The sequence below is a fragment of the Hemibagrus wyckioides genome, linkage group LG25 (assembly GCF_019097595.1).
Source record: "Hemibagrus wyckioides isolate EC202008001 linkage group LG25, SWU_Hwy_1.0, whole genome shotgun sequence".
In the NCBI taxonomy this organism is placed as follows: Eukaryota; Metazoa; Chordata; class Actinopteri; order Siluriformes; family Bagridae; genus Hemibagrus; species Hemibagrus wyckioides.
The window spans coordinates 1,993,392-2,013,488 of NC_080734.1; positions in this window are offsets into that span (position 1 = coordinate 1,993,392).

Here is a 20,097-nt window from a genome sequence, read left to right on the forward strand (position 1 = left end):
CATTACTGAAGTTTCTCAATAATGAAATGTGTCTCTGAGTTTTAACTTCTGTTCTAATGTTCTAATCTCTGGCTTTATAAAAGTCTAACATCTCTTTCTGTCTTTTGTTTGTATCTCTCACTTTAAACCACAGAGCTGTTTCCACTAACACTGACACACACACTCTCTGGTGTGATGGACACTAGAGCACAAACATCTCAAACAGCAGCATGAGGCCATTAAGGTTTTTACCACATCAAAGGTGTGAAACTGCTGGACTCATAGACTAAATAATGAATTAAATAAATAATTCTGAATGTTTTATCCAGGTTAATCCTTAAATTATCCATATCTCCCTAAAGAAGTGAGTTTATACTTTAATATCCACTCTTTCTCTGTTACCCAAGAGGTACCTAAAAGAGTTAATATCAGGCCTTTCATAGTTAGAGCACAGTCTGTATAAACAGTATTCTTAATTTACTACATGATATTTATTAGAGACATTTTTATGAATGAAGTCCAGCTTTGTGTTCCAGCTTGAGATTCTAACAGAAAAAAACATTTAGACTGTTAACGTGACCCAAAATAAGTCAGTGTGATCTGCTGGCTAAAACACTGAGCCTCAGAAACTCAGAAACCACAATGCTATTTCTGTTAAACTGAAACTACTGCATGGTGTGAGAGCTGCTGCAGTCAGGAACACTTCTATAAATGTGTGAAGAGCTTTCTCAGACTTGGCCTGGACACTTCTGTCCACTCTCATGTGTGTTACTAGCCCTTTTTGGGGCCGGTGCTCAAAATCCCAGATTTGTTTCCACACAGAGGAATTAATTCTGATTGTTATGACTCCAGATACTACATTTAAGATATAATACACTGCTCAGACAAATTAAAGAAACATGTTTTAATCAGAGTATAGCATCAAGTCAATTAAACTCCTGGGATATTGATCTGGTCAGTCAGGCTGAGTTCACACTGCATGATTTTCAAAGTGTTTGGATCACGGTTGTTTTCACATTACACAACTATCTGTGTTAGCATTCAGTCTCTGCTGTGTTCACACTGCATGATGGATCGGGGACAGAAGCTTTCATACTGCATGACTTCACAATATGAAGAATCACAGACAACTCTGTCTGATCCACAAACTGTGTTTCACAACCGAACAAATGGTCAGTGTGGAGAACAAGGATTGTGTGTTCTGCAGAATTAAACAAAGTAATAATTTTGCAATGTGCTGGTCAAGCAAATGTTTCTGTTTATTTCTGTTTGATGCTATTGTAAAGCTTATTTATTCTGATATAACTATATTTAAGACATTTTTTTTCTGATAAAAATCTACAAACTCTATTAAAGTATAATATTGTGCTCCAACTGAAGCCATGGTCGCTGATGTTGTGAACTATTACTTCTCCCTAAACTGCCCACTGCTATACAACTCCTTTTTATGCTGCATGATTTTGAGTTGCCAACAGGCAATATATTTAGCATATATTTAGCATGCCAAATATTTCACTGGAGCACTTCACTACATGTCATACTGTGTATGATTTTTTATGTGAAAAATAAAGTTTGAATTTGAAATTTGAGTTGGAGACTGATCAGTGACTCGGTCAGATCGAGTTTTTGGTCATTCATACTGCGGGATTGTCACTCCCGTGCACAAGCTCTGATTTGCCTTGATTTTGCAAAACTAGCTGGCGACTGAAAAGTCGTGCAGTGTGAACAGAAATACAGAAACTCCAAGATGGCGGCGCGGCAGTAGCACGCAGCGGCCACTCCAGACTTAAAAATGGTGCTATTGTCCCATTATAGCCCGACTTTCACGGCATATGGACACCAGATACAATGGTGTTCATGTGTACGACCACCAGACGCTTCTAAATTATGGAAATCGTGCACCAGCCAATTTGCACGATGACCTACGGGAAAAGCTTTGTGATCTCGGCTTGCTGTAGAGACCAGGCCCCAAGCCCTCGGCATCTCCTGATGCCCGGTGGCCAGGAGAAGAGTCGACGGAAATAGGGCGGGTGTCCGTGCTAGGCTAAAAACAAACCCTAGCCGGCCAGCACTCCCCTCCTTACTGCTATCAAATGTCTGCTCCCTGGATAATAAACTGGACTACATCCCACTCCAGTGAACTGCATGGCGTGAGTACAGAGACTGCTGCGTCTTTGTTTTTACAAAGATGTGGCTCAGCGACAGAGTTCCAGACGCTGCAATACAGTTAGCCGGCTAACCATGTTTCGTGCCGACAGGAATGCAGCTCTGTGCAGTAAGACTGGTAAGGTGAGGTGGCATGTGTGTTTACATCAACACGGAATGGTGTAAGGACTCTGTGCTTGTGTCTACTGCTCATCGCTAGTAGATTTGTGACTGTTAGATGCAGACCTTTTTATTTATCCCGGGAATTCACCACCACTTTCATTCAGTGTACATTCCACCCAGCGCTAATACTAAGGAGGCTCTGTGTGAGCTGTACGGAGCTATTAGCAAGCTGCAGAATGCTCACCCTGACGGACTGTTTATCATCGCCAGAGATTTCAATCATGCAAATCTCAGGACAGCGCTCCCTAAATTCCCTAAGCTCCCTTGAGTCTTAGAAAAGGCGCCTCAAATAAAATGTATTATTGTTATTATTATTAAATTCCATCGTCATGTGGACTTCAACATCTTCATGTGGCTACAAGAGGGGTGAACATGCTGGATGTTGTTTACACAAACATTCCCGGAGCGTATCGTGCGGAGCCCCGCCCCCACCTCGGCTACTCAGACCACATCTCTGTTATGTTGATTCCAGCATACAGACCACTCGTCAGACGCTCTAAACCGGTTCTGAAAAAGGTTAAAACCTGGCCAGCAGGAGCCATCTCTGCTCTTCAGGACTGTTTCGAGTGCACTGACTGGGACATGTTCAGGGAGGCTGTGACCAACGGTGACTCTATTGACTTGGAGGAGTACATGGCATCAGTGACTGGCTACATCGGAAAGTGCATCGATGACGTGACTGTCTCCAAGTCCATCACCATACGCTCCAACCAGAAGCCATGGATGACCGCAAAGGTGTGTGCGCTGCTAAAATCCAGAGACTGTGCCTTCAGAGCTGGAGACAAGGACGCCCTAAGAACAGCATGGGCTAAACTGTCTCGAGCCATCAGAGAGGCAAAGCGTGCACACGCCCAGAGAATCCACGGTCACTTCCAGAGCAGTGGCGACACTCAATGCATGTGGCAAGGCATCCAGTCCATCACCAACTACAGGCCAGCTCCACCTGCCTGTGACAGTGATGCGTCCCTTCCAGATGTGCTGAACAGCTTCTACGCTCAGTTTGAGGCATGGAACGATGTGACAGCGAGGAAGACCATCCCTTCTTCAGAGGACCAGGTGCTCTTTCTCACCACGGCTGATGTGAGGAAAACTCTACGCAGAGTCAACCCATGGAAAGCTGCTGGACCAGACAACATTCCTGGCAGAGTGCTCAGGGAATGTGCAGAACAGCTAGCAAATGTCTTCACAGACATCTTCAACATCTCCCTGAGCAGCGCCATTGTCCCAACATGCCTAAAGTCAACCACCATCATCCCCGTGCTGAAGAAGTCTCCATTGTTCTGTCTCAATGACTACTGTCCGTTGCACTCACACACATCAATTCAATTCAATTCAATTCAGTTTATTTTGTATAGCGCCTTTTACAATGAACATTGTCTCAAAGCAGCTTTACAAAAGAAGAAAACAGAGAAAGGGGAGGGGAAAATGAAAAATAATAATAAAAAATAAAAAATAACTAATTAACTAGAAATAAGAATAAATTATTAAATTGTATAATTAGACTATTTTATTCCTAATGAGAAGCCTGTGGCAATGGTGGCAAGGAAAAACTCCCTGGGATGGAAAGGAAGAAACCTTGAGAGGAACCAGGCTCAGAAGGGAACCCATCCTCATTTGGGTGACACTAAACAGTAAATAATGTAACTATAGCTGATTAATGTCCTTTCTACAACAGCAATCAATGACCCATGAGGAACTATTAGGTCATTGTAGTTTCTAAGGTCATTATAGACACTAGTTCTTTGCTGTCATGGGCTGACAGATGAAATGGCAGATCTGTGATGGTGTGAAAGTCCCCAAGTGGCTCTGTCCATGGCTGTCTCCTGGTCCACACAGATCCATCCACAGCATCAGTGGGCACCATCAAGCGGCGAGACTCCGACCAGGGGTAGGGCAGCGGTCGCACTGGAAACTGGCAAACAAAGTGGAGTGGGGTGTATAGCTCGACAGAGAAGGTAGAGAGAGAAAGAGAAAGATATTAAGTTTCTGATCATGTGATACTTAAAGACAAAGTAGAATTATGTGTAAAGTGCAGGCAGGGACTCTGGCAAGACTAGCTATGACATCATAACTAAAAGGGAGAGCCAGAAGGTCACAGACATGAAGGCTTCCCAGGACATAAAGCATCCAACCACTTCACAGTCAGCAAACCTGAGCGACATGTGAGGGTGGTAAGATGACAGCATCCAACACATACCAGTCACCAAACACTCTATGACCATGAACCTTCCAGATCTGCTCCTTTACCTAAGAAAACTATACATTAAAAGCTTGACTAAACAAATGTGTCTTCAGCCTAGACTTAAACATTGAGACTGTGTCTGAATCCCAAACACTAATTGGAAGGCTGTTCCATAACTGTGGGGTTTTGAAAAAGAAAGCTCCGCCCCCTGCTGTAGCCTTTGCTACTTGAGGTACTACCAAGTAACCAGCACCCTTTGATCGGAGTAGGCGTGGCGGATCATAAAAGACTAAAAGATCGCTCAGGTACTGTGGCGCGAGACCATTTAGTGCTTTATAGGTCAGTAACAGTATTTTATAATCAATGCAAAATTTGACTGGGAGCCAATGTAGTGTGGCTAAAATAGGAGTGATGTGTTCATATCTTCTGGTTCTAGTTAGGACTCTAGCTGCTGCATTCTGGACTAACTGGAGCTTGTTTCTGCTCCTGCTGGAACATCCAGACAGTAAGACATTACAATAATCCAACCTAGAGGTAACAAAAGCATGAACTAATTTTTCTGCATCATGAAGCGACAACATATTTCTTATCTTAGCAATATTCCTAAGATGGAAGAAGGCTACCCGAGTGATATTATCTACATGAGCTTCAAACAAAAGACCAGAGTCAATAATCACACCAAGATCTTTTACTGCTGGACAAGATGAAACCAAAAGACCATCCACCATTACTCTGTAATCAGAAAGCTCACTTCTAGCTGCATGTGGTCCTAGTACCAGTACCTTTGTCTTGTCCGAATTAAGCAGGAGGAAGTTAGTGGCCATCCAATGTCTAATGTCCTTTACACATTCTTCTATCTTAATAAGCTGGTGTCTCTCATCTGATTTAGCTGAAACATATAGCTGTGTGTCATCTGCATAACAGTGGAAGCTAATACCATGTTTACGAATAATTGCACCAAGGAGTAACATATATAGGGAGAAAAGCAGTGGGCCTAAGACAGAACCTTGTGGAACACCGAACATAACCTTGGTATGCATGGAGAAGTCACCATCTAGATCTACAAACTGATAACGGTCAGTCAAATAAGACCTGAGCCAGGAGAGGGCTGTTCCTTTAACACCAACATGTTCTAGTCTATCAAGTAGAACAGTGTGTCAATGGTGTCAAAAGCTGCACTAAGATCCAGTAACACCAGTAAGGAGACATAACCCTGATCAGAAGCCAGTAACAGGTCATTGACCACTGTAACCAGTGCTGTCTCTGTGCTATGATGAGGCCTAAATCCTGACTGATACATTTCATAAATGTTATTTCTATGCAGGTCTGAACATAACTGCTGTGATACAGCCTCTTCTAGGATCTTGGAGATAAAGGGAAGGTTTGATATCGGTCTATAGTTAGACAGCTGACAGGGGTCGAGGTCCGGTTTTTTAAACAAGGGTTTGATAACTGCTAGCTTAAAAGATTTAGGCACATAGCCAGTGCTTAGAGAAGAATTAATTACTTTTAGAAGGGGTTCAGTAGCTACTGGTAATATCTGTTTAAGGAAAGATGTGGGTAAAGGATCTAGGATGCAGGTAGAAGATTTTGAAGAAGAAATTAGTGAAATTAGATCAGGCTCTTGAAGTGGAGTGAAGCACTCTAAGCTCTGATCAGAAATAGCTATATTATCTAAAGGATTATCTAACAAATAATATGGTTTTAAATTAATAGTCTGAATTTTTTGCCTGATATTGTCAATTTTTTCATTGAAAAAATTCATGAAATCATTGCTGCTAAATGTAGATGGTGTGCGCTTTTCTACAGTGGTTTTACTCCTGGTTAGTTTTGCTACAGTGCTAAATAAAAATTTAGGATTGTTTTTGTTGTCTTCGATTAGGGCAGAGAGATACGCTGATCTAGCAGCACTAAGAGAATTTTTGTATCTCAGAAGGCTTTCCTTCCATGCAATCTGGAATACTGCTAATTTAGTTTAACGCCATTTACGTTATAGTTTCCTAGCAGATTGTTTTAAAACTTGTGTGTGGTCATTGTACCAGGGTGCTAGTTTCTTGTCTTTAATTTAATTTTGACACCTAATGAATCTAAGATGGACACAACTGCTGTTCTCAGAGGGTCTTCTGGCTTATCAAAATGAATGTTGAAGTCTCCTACTATTAATGCTTTGTCTAAAGAAACAACAAGGTTTGAAGTAAAATCTCCAAATTCACTGAGGAATTCAGAGTATGGCCCTGGGGGTCTGTAAATAACAATTAGTGGAATTGACTCTGTGAACTTATTATTAGTACTTGCATACGTTAGGTTAGTATAAAGAACTTTGAATGTGTTGAACTGATGTCTGGATTTTTGTGTGGCACATAGCTTATTATCATGAATAACTGCGACACCTGATTACTGATCAGGAGTTCAGCGTTCTTTGTTTAACAGAAACATGGATTAAACAAAACAAGTACGTAGCATTGCCTGCCTGTTAGATGCGGTTGATGTATATAGCTATAGCCAGGCAGACAAGCTTCATTTAATGCTACGTACTTGTTTTGTTTAATCCATGTTTCTGTTAAACAAAGAACGCTGAACTCCTGATCAGTAATCAGTTCATTAATTATAAGTGTTTTAGTTGACAGAGATCTTATATTTAACAGTCCTAGCTTCAGATCAAAGGTGATGGCTGTGCATTCACTATCATCTAGTTTTATGTTAATCAGGTTACTAAAACAAATTTTCTGATTGTTAAAACATTTTCGTTTGGTTCGGGGAACAGACACAGTCTCAATGTTATGAACCCTGAGTGACGACTCATTGCAGCTAGCAGATGGTCGGATTAACCTGCTTGTCTGCTCCCTGGCCCTGGCTCTGGATTGTCACCGATTAACTAGATCTGCTCTAAGACTACGTGCTATGCTGCAAGAAATGAGAGCAGCACCCTCCCGAGTGGGATGGACACCATCCCGTCCTAACAGGCCAGCCTTGCCCTCAAAAGAGCTCCAATTGTCTATGAAGCCCACATTGCCCATCATCATGAAGTGCTTCGAGAGGCTCGTCATGAGGCACATTAAGAACCTGCTGCCACCTTCACTCAACCCCATGCAGTTTCCATATCGTCCAAATCGCTCCACAGATGATGCCATCAGCACAACCCTCCATCTGGCCCTCACACACCTGGACAATAAAGACTTACTTATGAATGCTGTTCATTGACTTCAGTTCAGCATTCAATACGATCATTCCTCAGCACCTGATCAAGAAGCTGAGTCTGCTGGGCATCAACACCTCCCTCTGCAACTGGATCCTGGATTTCCTGACTGGGAGACCTCAGTCAGTCTGGATCGGGAACAGCACCTCCAGCACCACCACACTGAGCACTGGAGCTCCTCAGGGCTGTGTGCTCAGTCCACTGCTGTTCACTCTGCTGACTCACGACTTTGCAGCAATGCAGAGCTCCAACCACATCGTCAAGTTTGCTGATGACACGACCGTGGTGGGTCTCATCAGCAAGAACAATGAGTCAGCGTATAGAGAGGAGGTGCAACACCTAACAGCCTGGTGTAAAGTCAACAAGAGATGGTTGTTGACTTCAGAAGAGCAGAAAGTGACCATTCTCCACTGAACATCGATGGGTCCATCGTGGAGATTGTCAAGAGCACCAAATTCCTTGGTGTTCATCTGGCAGAGGACCTCACCTGGTCACGCAACATCAGCTCCATCACCAGGAAAGCCCAGCAGCGTCTCTACTTTCTGCGAAGGCTGAGGAAGGCTTATCTTCCACCTCCCATCCTGACCACCTTCTACAGAGGGACCATCGAGAGCATCCTGAGCCTGGTTTGGGAACTTCACCGTCTCGGATCGCAAGACCCTTCAGCGGATTGTGAGGACAGCAGATTGTGAGGACACACACACACACAAAAATTGTCCTGTTTGCACGCATATGTCACTTTACACTACACTTTACACTTTATATTGATCCTGTTTACATGTATCACTTTAATATCTGCACTCACTGTCTACACTGTTCTTTTGCAGAGAGTCAGTCTACATGTTGTTTGTCTGCACTGTCTTGTCTTGTGCTTTTCTGTTGTATGTCTAGTTTAAAGATTGCATCTTAAGTATAGTTTAGTTTTATCTCTATGTTTAGCTGTATGTTTGTCTGCGTCACTGTACTTTGTCTTTATGTGTAGCACCTTTGGTCTAGGAGGAACGTTGTTTCACTTCACTGTGTACTGCATCAGCTATATATGGTTGAAGTGACAATAAAGCTTCTTTGACTTTAACTTGACTTTGACACGTGTTTATGTTGAAGACCTGAGCACAAAGCTGACCATCACAACAGCATTTCAACGACAGTGCAATAGTTTCCAAGTGGTTTTATCCACAGCAGTCCCATAGGTCTCGGGCTGTCCACACAGATCCACCCCCAGCAGAGTGCACCAACAGGTGATGAGACTCCAACCAGGGGTAGGAGGTCAGGATGGATCAGGCAGGAAAGAAGGAATGTCCACACTGGGATCTCAGAACACTAGATGCTCTGGAGCGGCACATATAGCTCAACAGAGACACAGAGAGAGAGAGAGAGAGAGAGAGAGTGAATGAGTGAAAAAAGAATGAGAGAGAAAAAAATATAAAAATATTAGGTATGCTTTTAATTATATGATGATTAAAGACAATGCACATTATGTGCAAAGTACATACAGAGGCTCAGACAAGACTAGCTATGACAGCAAAAGTAAAATGGAGATCCAGAAGTTGACACAGATATGAGGGCTTCCTGGGAAATAAAACATCCATACACACCACAGTCAGAACGGAGCCAGGAGAGGGCTGTTCGCTTAACACATGTTCTAGCCTATCAAATCAATGGTGGTAAAGGATGCACTAAGATCAAATAATACCAGCAAGGGGACATAACCCTGATCCGAGGCTAGTAACAGGTCATTTACACTTTCTATGTCTCTGTGCTATGAGCAGGGTCAGTGCATGTTGAGGCACACAGTGTCAATATCTACAGACCTCCAAGCTTCATGTGGCCTTCAGATTAGCCCAGAAACAGTGCATAGAGAGCTTCATGGAATGGGTTTTCATCAGCAAGTGTAATGCAAAGCGTCAGATGCAGTGGTGTAAAGCATGCCATCACTGGACTCTAGAGCAGTGGAGATGTGTTCGCTGGAGTGACAAATCATGCTTCTCTGTCTGGCAATCCGATGGACAAGTCTGAGCTTTGTGGTTGCCAGGAGAACCGTACTTGCTTGACTGCACTGGAGAGGGATTATGGTGTGAGGTTGATTTTCAGGGGTTGGACTTGACCCCTTAGTTCCAGTGAAAGGAACTCTTAATGCTTCAGCATACCAAGGCATTTTGTGCAATTTCATGCTCCTAACTTTGTGGGACATCCCTTTGGTGTGGGACATCCCTTTTGTTTGTCCCTTCCTGTTCCAACATGACTGCACACCAGTGACCAAAGCAAGGTCCATAAAGACATGGATGAGTGAGTTTGGTGTGGAGGAACTTGACTGGCCTGCACAGAGTCCTGACCTCAACCCCATAGAACACCTTTGGGATGAATGGGTGACGCTAACGCTAACTTAGCTAATGCTAAGGCTTGCCCACGTGAGCACCACTCCTCTCCGCTTCACATGTCTAACAGGTTTGCTCTCCTCAGTGAAGCACCCGCTGAGAAACCTGAAAGAACTCTGGTTATAGGAGACTCCATTTTAAGGCATGTGAAATTAGCTAGGCCTTTAGGGGCTCCAGCAGCACAGGTTAGGTTAGGTTAATCCGGGAGCCAGGGCACCAGACATAGCAGGTAATCTTAGGGTCTTCGTCTGAGGTTACTAAGAGTAATATTGTAGAGGTGTGTAAATTAGCGAAGGCAATGTCTGATGCTGTAGTATGCTCTGGCCCCATCCCAATGTGGCGTAGCTTACAGCAGGTTATGGTCGCTGAACTGCTGGATGTCCAGGTGGTGCTCCGAAAACAATGTGGGCTTCATAGATAATTGGAGCTCTTTTGAGGGCAAGGCTGGCCTGTTAGGATGGGACGGTGTCCATCCCACTCGGGAGGGTGCTGCTCTCATTTCATAGCACATATTCGAGAGCAGATCTAGTTAATCGGTGACAATCCAGAGCCAGGGAGCAGACAAGCAGGCTAATCCGACCGTCTGCTGGCTGCAGAGAGTCATCACTCAGGGTTCATAACATTGAGACTGTGTCTATTCCCTGAGCCAAACGAAAGTGTTTTAACAGAAATCAGAAAATTTATTTTAGTAACCTGATTTTATGTTAGGTTTAGTAACCTGATTAACATATAACTACATGATAGTGAATGCACAGCCAGCACCTTTGATCTGAAGCTAGGACTGTTAAATATAAGATCTCTGTCAACTAAAACACTTATAATTAATGAACTGATTACTGATCAGGAGTTCAGTGTTCTTTGTTTAACAGAAACATGGATTAAACAAAACGAGTACGTAGCATTAAATGATGCTTGTCCGCTTGGTTTTAGCTATATACACCAACCGCATCTAACAGGCAGGGGAGGAGGTGTCGCAGTTATTCATGATAATAAGCTAAGCGCCACACAAAAACCCAGACATCAGTTCAACACATTCGAAGTTCTTTATACTAACCTAACGTATGCAAGTACTAATAATAAGTTCACAGAGTCAATTCCACTAATTGTTATTTACAGACCCCCAGGGCCATACTCTGAATTCCTCAGTGAATTTGGAGATTTTACTTCAAACCTTGTTGTTTCTTTAGACAAAGCATTAATAGTAGGAGACTTCAACATTCATTTTGATAAGCCAGAAGACCCTCTGAGAACAGCAGTTGTGTCCATCTTAGATTCATTAGGTGTTAATCAAAATGTAATAGGACCCACTCATAATGGAGGTCACACTCTGGATCTCATTTTTACATTCAGATTAAATATAGAAAACATAGTCACTCTTCCACAGTAGGAAGCTATCTTAGATCACTATCTTGTTTCATTTAAAATGTGTCTTAGACACGAGATGCTCGAATTGCCATGTTACCGTATGAAACATACATTTATGGCTGCTACTGCAGAGAGATTTACCGATAGTCTCCTAGAATTATCTCGCATGATTGGTTCGCCGTCTGACCCTACAGAACTTGATCAGGTGACCGATTACCTGGAGTCAATGTTTCGGAACACCCTAGACACTGTAGCTCCACTTAAATGGAAAATAATTAAAGAGAAGAAACTAGCACCCTGGTACAACGACCACACATGAGCTTTAAAACAATCAGCTAGGAAACTATAACGTAAATGGCGTCAAAGTAAATTAGCAGTATTTCAGTTAGCGTAGAAGGAAAGCCTTCTGAGATACAAAAATTCTCTTAGGGCTGCTAGATCAGCGTATCTCTCTGCCCTAATCGAAAATAACAAAAACAATCCTAAATTTTTATTTAGCACTGTAGCAAAACTAACCAGGAGTAAAACCACTGTAGAAAAGCGCACACCATCTACATTTAGCAGCAATGACTTCATGAATTTCTTCAATGAAAAAATTGACAATATCAGGCAAAAAATTCATTCTATTAATTTAAAACCAAATTATTTGTTAGATAATCCTTTAGATAATATAGCTATTTCTGATCAGAGCTTAGAGTGCTTCACTCCACTTCAAGAGCCTGATCTAATTTCACTAATTTCTTCTTCAAAATCTTCTACCTGCATCCTAGATCCTTTACCCACATCTTTCCTTAAACAGATATTACCAGTAGCTACTGAACCCCTTCTAAAAATCATTAATTCTTCCCTAAGCACTGGATATGTGCCTAAATCTTTTAAGCTAGCAGTTATCAAACCCTTGATTAAAAAACCGGACCTCGACCCCTGTCAGCTGTCTAACTATAGACCGATATCAAACCTGCCTTTTATCTCCAAGATCCTAGAAAAGGCTGTAGCACAGCAGTTATGTTCAGACCTGCATAGAAATAACATTTATGAAATGTATCAGTCAGGATTTAGACCTCATCATAGCACAGAGACAGCACTGGTTAAAGTGGTCAATGATCTGTTACTGGCTTCTGATCAGGGTTATGTCTCCTTACTGGTGTTACTCGATCTTAGTGCAGCTTTTGACACCATTGACCACACTGTTCTATTTGATAGGTTAGAACATGTTGGTGTTAAAGGAACAGCCCTCTCCTGGCTCAGGTCTTATTTGACTGACCGTTATCAGTTTGTAGATCTAGATGGTGACTTCTCCATGCATACCAAGGTTATGTTCAGTGTTCCACAAGGTTCTGTTTTAGGCCCACTGCTTTTTTACCTATATATGCTTCCCCTTGGTGCAATTATTCATAAACATGGTATTAGCTTCCACTGTTATGCAGATGACACACAGCTATATGTTTCAGCTAAATCAGATGAGAGACACCAGCTTATTAAGATAGAAGAATGTGTAAAGGACATTAGACATTGGATGGCCACTAACTTCCTCCTGCTTAATTCGGACAAGACAAAGGTACTGGTACTAGGACCACATGCAGCTAGAAGTGAGCTTTCTGATTACAGTAATGGTGGATGGTCTTTTGGTTTCATCTTGTCCAGCAGTAAAAGATCTTGGTGTGATTATTGACTCTGGTCTTTCGTTTGAAGCTCATGTAGATAATATCACTCGGGTAGCCTTCTTCCATCTTAGGAATATTGCTAAGATAAGAAATATGATGTCACTTCATGATGCAGAGAAACTAGTTCATGCTTTTGTTACCTCTAGGTTGGATTATTGTAATGTCTTACTGTCTGGATGTTCCAGTAGGAGCAGAAACAAGCTCCAGTTAGTCCAGAATGCAGCAGCTAGAGTCCTAACTAGAACCAGAAGATATGAACACATCACTCCTATTTTAGCCACACTACATTGGCTCCCAGTCAAATTTTGCATTGATTATAAAATACTGTTACTAACCTATAAAGCACTAAATGGTCTCACGCCACAGTACCTGAGCGATCTTTTAGTCTTTTATGATCCGCCACGCCTACTCCGATCAAAGGGTGCTGGTTACTTGGTAGTACCTTAAGTAGCAAAGGCTACAGCAGGGGGCGGAGCTTTCTCTTTCAAAGCCCCAAAGTTATGGAACAGCCTTCCAATTAGTGTTCGGGATTCAGACACAGTCTCAATGTTTAAGTCTAAATCAAATTCAAATTTTATTAGTCACATACATAATCGTACACAGTATGATATGCAGTGAAATGCTTACATGACTGTTATGACCCTAGGAAAAGGAAAAGGAATAAGGACAGAACAGAAGACAGGCTAAAAAATATAAAAATAAAATACAAAATTTAAAAAAAGAATACAAATTATACTAAAATACGAAATATAAAAATATAAAAACAAGTTCACAGTAAGCAAATAAAAATAGAATAAAATATAATAAATATAAGTACAGTAGGATATATATATATATATATATATATATATATATATATATATATATATATATAATAAGATAGAATATATGTGTAAAAGTGTAAAATGTACATACAGGAAGTGTAAAATACAACAGCTGTGATGCAAAGTTATGTAAAATTATAATATTATATAAAGTGTAAAGTGAATAGAGTGTAGTGCAATAGTGTCCAAGGTGCAGACAGCAGCAGTACTGGGTGGTCAGGAAGTGGAATAAGGTGAAGAGAGCAGTGGTATTGTCCATCTTTAAAGTGCAGATGTGCAAAAGTCCTCTTTGTATGTAAACCGGAGCAGATGTGCAACATGTATGTTAGGTGTTGTATTGTGTGCACAGTCTTGAAATGTGCAAATGTGCAGATGTACATTGTGTGTTTATTGTGTGCCACAGTCCTGTAATGTGTAATGTCCAGTGTGGTTGGTTGGAGTTCCAACACGTGTGTAGGAGCATAGTAGGTTCTATGTGAGGTTCTGAATGAGAGACCATATAGCCTGTGGGAAGAAGCTTCTCCTCAGTGTTGGCCTTCAGGGAGCGGAAGCACATGTCTGCCCATCCTTACTGCCTGTGGTCTGCCAGTTAGGAAACTGGAGATCCACTGACAAAGGGATGGGCTGAGTCCCAGGTGCTCCAGCTTGGTGGTGAGTGTGGAGGGGATTATAGTGTTAAACGCTGAACTGTAGTCAACAAACAGCATTCTAACATAATTCCCCTTTCTAGTGTCCAGGTGAGTGACTGATGTGTGAAGGAGGTGGGAAATGGCATCGTCGGTTGAGCGGTTCGAGCGGTAGGCGAACTGTAATGGATCCAGTGTGTCTGGTAGTGAAGAGATGATGAAGTCTCTGTCCAGCTGTTCAAAGCACTTCATCACTACTGAGGGCAAGGCTGCAGAGCGATAGTTGTTGAGGGTAGCTGGATGGGGTTTCTTCGGGACAGGAACAATGATGGACTCTTTGAAGCATGTGGGGATTGCCGATTGGGTTAAGGAGAGGTTGAATATGTCTGTGAACACAGGTGCTAACTGGTCAGCGCAGGCTCTGAGGATTCGACCTGAGATTCCGTCTGGTCCTGCTGCTTTCCTGGTGTTCACTCTCCTGAAGGCTCTCCTCACGTCATGCTCAGAGATGATGAACGCATTGGTGTTGGCATTCTCATCCTGTCTACAGCCATTAGCATTAGCTGTAGCATTAGCTTTAGCATCATTAATTGCAGCCTCGAAGCAAGCATAGAAGGTGTTCAGCTCATCTGCCAGAGTCACTTCCGCCTTCATCATACCGGATGTTGGTGCTTTATAGTCCGTAATTGTCCTTAATCCCTGCCACAGGCTCCTAGAGTCACTCTGTTGGAGCTGTGACTCTAGTTTTCTGCCGTAGCACTGCTTCGCCTTCTTCACCGCTTTCCGCACGTTGTATGATGCAGCCTTGTATGAGTCCATGTCACCCGACGCAAGTCCCACGTTATAGGCAGCGGTGCGAGATCTCAGAGCTTTGCGGATGGTCTTATCCACCCATGGCTTCTGATTGGGAAACGTTCTGATGGTAGTTTTCTGCACAGTGTCATCTGCTAGTTTCCCAATGAATCCCACAACCGCTTCCGTAAACACATTGATGTCATCAGAGCTGCGCCGGAACATGTCCCAGTCTGCGTCATCCAGAGCGCCCTGTAGAGTGGCCCCCAATTGGTCCGTCCAGCGTGAGACCTCCCTCCGAGCCGGAACTTCCTGCTTGAGCCTTTGTTTATATTTTGGCATGAGGAAGATGGTGGCGTGGTCAGACTTCCCAAATGGTGGGCGAGATTGTGCCTTGTAGCCGTCTTTAACTGTAGTGTAGCAGTGGTCCAGTGTCCTTTCACCCCTGGTGGGGCAGCTGATGTGCTGGTAAAAGTTTGGCGCTGTGCATTTGAGGTTGGCACTATTAAAGTCCCCCGCCACAATAAGCACAGCGTCCGGTGTTGAGTCTGGTGTTGTATGAGTGCTTCATGCAGTTCGCATAAAGCAGTGTCTGTGTCCGCCTGAGGCGGAATATAAACGGCGCTGACTATGACAGATGTAAACTCCCGAGGAAGATAAAAAGGACGACATTTGATGGTCAGTAGTTCCAGGTTGGGTGTGCAGGACCGTGTGAGAGGAACAATGCTCGCGCTGTCGCACCAGCTGCTGTTCACCATTAAACACATGCCGCCTCCCCTTGACTTCATCGATTCCAATGTTTTGTCCATGTGGTGAACCGAGAAGAACTCAGCTGGCTGGATGGTGTGGTCCGGTACCGCAGAGTTCGGCCATGTCTCGGTGAAGCAGAGGAGATTGCAGTCCCGAATGTCTCTCTGGAACTTTACCCTGGCCTTGAGGTCATCAAGCTTGTTCTTTAGCAACTGGACGTTGGCGAGCAGGATGCTAGGCAATGGTGTGCGGTGTGCACGGGCTCTCAGCCTGTTCCTGACACTGACTCGTTTCCCCGAGGACCGCCGCTTCGGGTCGCGTCCTTTGTCCTCTCTCAGGATCTCACTCGGCCAGCTTGGATCGGGGTTAAAAACGCCGAATTTTGAGTACACTGTATACCAATAGAAATAAGAGTATCTCTGTCATACTCAATGCACTCCATATGGAAGAAATTGCCGGTTTAAAAGTACTGTAGGTTAACTTAAAAGACAAAAACAAAGAAAGAGGGGTCGGAGCAGTCCTGACGGCAGCCGGCACCATATTGAATCACTAGGCTGAAGACACATTTGTTTAGTCAAGCTTTTAATATATAGTTCTTAGGTAAAGGAGCAGATCTGGAAGGTTCATGGTCATAGAGTGTTTGGTGTACTGGGATGTTTGGATGCTGTCATCTTACCACCCTCGCAAGTCGCTCAGGTTTGCTGACTGTGAAGTGGTTGGATGCTTTATGTCCTGGGAAGCCTTCATGTCTGTGACCTTCTGGCTCTCCCTTTTAGTTATGATGTCATAGCTAGTCGTGCCGGAGTCCCTGCCTGCACTTTACACATAATCTAAATTGTCTTAAACATCACATGATCAGAATCATACTTAATATCTTTCTCTTTCTCTCTCTGTCTTTCTCTGTTGAGCTATACATCCCACTTCTGAGCTCCCACTGTTTGCCAGTTCCATTGTGACCACTGCCCTACCCCTGGTCAGAGTCTCATCACTTGTTGGTGCCCACTGATGCTGTGGATGGATCTGTGTGGACCAGGAGACAGCCATGGACAGAGCCATTTGGGGACAGAGCCATTTGGGGACAGAGCCATTTGGGTTACAGTTACATTAGTTACTGTTTAGTGTCACTGAAACGAGGATGGGTTCCCTTCTGAACCTGGTTCCTCTCAAGGTTTCTTCCTTTTTCCATCCCAGGGAGTTTTTCCTTGCCACCGTCGCCATATGCTTGCTCAATAGGGATAAAATAGTTTAATTATTAAATTTAATGATTTACTCTTATTTTTAGTTATTTATATTTATTTATTTATTTATTTATTTAATTTTCCCCCTCCCCTTTCTCTGTTTTTCTTCTTTTGTAAAACTGCTTTGAGACAATGTCCATTGTAAAAGGTGCTATACAAAATAAATTGAATTGAATTGAATTATAGCTGCAAAGGGTGGAACAACTCCATATTAAACCCTACGGAATAAGAATGGGATGTCATTAAAGTTCATGGGCATGTAAAGGCAGATGTCCCAAAACCTTTGGCAATATATTGTATTTAGGGCCTTGGTTCATAATCTCAGGTTTGTTTTCACACAGTGGAATTAATTATAAGCCATGGATCATTTCTGCAAATCCATACATCATGTATTGGTATGAGAGTTTAGAGCTTTCCTATGCTAATCTAGAGCTTTAATATTGTTCACTGTTAAAATGCACATTATATTTTGTGTTAGTCTTTATGAGAGGCTTATTAACTTCCTTCTACTTAATTCTGACAAAACAGAAGGTCTTGTACTAGGACCACATGCAGCTGGAAGTAAGCTTTCTGATTATATAGGTACTCTCTGTGACCTTTCAGTTCCATCATGTGCAGCAGTAAAATACCTTGGTGTGTTGAGTGTGTAGATAATATTATTAGGATCTAGCTCTTTGAGCACAATTTTGGTATAAATCAATATGGACATGATTTATATATTTAATCATTAAAGTCTTGCTATTCATTCTAATTATGTAATATCCAAGCCTGATTGCATCATGTTCAAACCCTTGCCTTGTGTCTACCATTTGATCTTTTTTTCACTTCTTAAATGTTCTGTATATTGGACTGTAAAATGGATTGTAAATTATATAGAACATAAAAAAAGCTAAAAGTTGAAAAAAGTTGGTGACATTTAAACTCAAGTAGATCTTTATTGTCATCACAGACATATACAGTGTTCAGTACACAGTGAGATACTGGATCCAAGGTTCAAGATACATGTATGACATATACAGTGCTGCAGGAAATAAATAAAGTGTAATGGTAAAAATAAGCATGCAGAGAGGGGGTATGGGAAACCGGGTCAGGGTGCTGCATACAAATACACCAGTAGACCATAACATAAAAACAGATAAAGTGATAGTTGTTTATTGTGGTTTATTAATGTTGTTACAATGACACCTGTCAAGGTGTGGGATATATTAGGCAGCATTTGAACAGGCAGTTCTCAAAGTGTCATGATTCGTCCTGCTCCCTACTATCTCCATGAGCACTTCAGGGTAGGCAGCCATCTTGGGCAGAGCACTTCTGAAAGTCACCACCATTTTGTATGGCTCGGCAATATCTATAGACGACTTCAGCTCATCACCAGAGAGTCTCTAAAGTTAGCTTTGTGTCGTTGAGCTTTTCCAGTTTGTTTTTGTGTTTCTTTGCATGGTTTTGACCTTTGTTTGTTCCAATCTTCTGCTCTAGCCTTGCTTTGATGCCCCGTTTGTCAATCGCTTGGACCATTGGACTGTTTGCCGTTCAATCTTGGATTATTCTTAGCATTTGTTTGTCTGACTTTTTACCCCGATCTCCCCGAACTTGGATATTTCTGTTTAGAGTTTGTACACTATATTGCCAAAAGTATTCGCTCACCCATCCAAATAATCAGAATCAGGTGTTCCAATCACTTCCATGGCCACAGGTGTATAAAATCAAGCACCTAGGCATGCAGACTGTTTTTACAAACATTTGTGAAAGAATGGGTCGCTCTCAGGAGCTCAGTGAATTCCAGCGTGGAACTGTGATAGGATGCCACCTGTGCAACAAATCCAGTCGTGAAATTTCCTCGCTCCTAAATATTCCACAGTCAACTGTCAGCTGTATTATAAGAACGTGGAAGTGTTTGGGAACGACAGCAACTCAGCCGCGAAGTGGTAGGCCACGTAAACTGACGGAGCGGGGTCAGCGGATGCTGAGGCGCATAGTGTGAAGAGGTCGCCAACTTTCTGCAGAGTCAATCGCTACAGACGTCCAAACTTCATGTGGCCTTCGGATTAGCTCAAGAACAGTGCGCAGAGAGCTTCATGGAATGGGTTTCCATGGCCGAGCAGCTGCATCCAAGCCGTACATCACCAAGTGCAATGCAAAGCGTCGGATGCAGTGGTGTAAAGCACACCGCCACTGGACTCTAGAGCAGTGGAGACGCGTTCTCTGGAGTGACGAATCGCGCTTCTCCATCTGGCAATCTGATGGACGAGTCTGGGTTTGGCGGTTGCCAGGAGAAGGGTACTTGTCTGACTGCATTGTGCCAAGTGTAAAGTTTGGTGGAGGGGGGATTATGGTGTGGGGTTGTTTTTCAGGAGCTGGGCTTGGCCCCTTAGTTCCAGTGAAAGGAACTCTGAATGCTTCAGCATACCAAGACATTTTGGACAATTCCATGCTCCCAACTTTGTGGGAACAGTTTGGAGCTGGCCCCTTCCTCTTCCAGCATGACTGTGCACCAGTGACCAAAGCAAGGTCCATAAAGACATGGATGACAGAGTCTGGTGTGGATGAACTTGACTGGCCTGCACAGAGTCCTGACCTCAACCCGATAGAACACCTTTGGGATGAATTAGAGCGGAGACTGAGAGCCAGACCTTCTCGTCCAACATCAGTGTGTGACCTCACAAATGCACTTCTGGAAGAATGGTCAAAAATTCCCATAAACACACTCCTAAACCTTGTGGACAGCCTTCCCAGAAGAGTTGAAGCTGTTATAGCTGCAAAGGGCGGACCGACGTCATA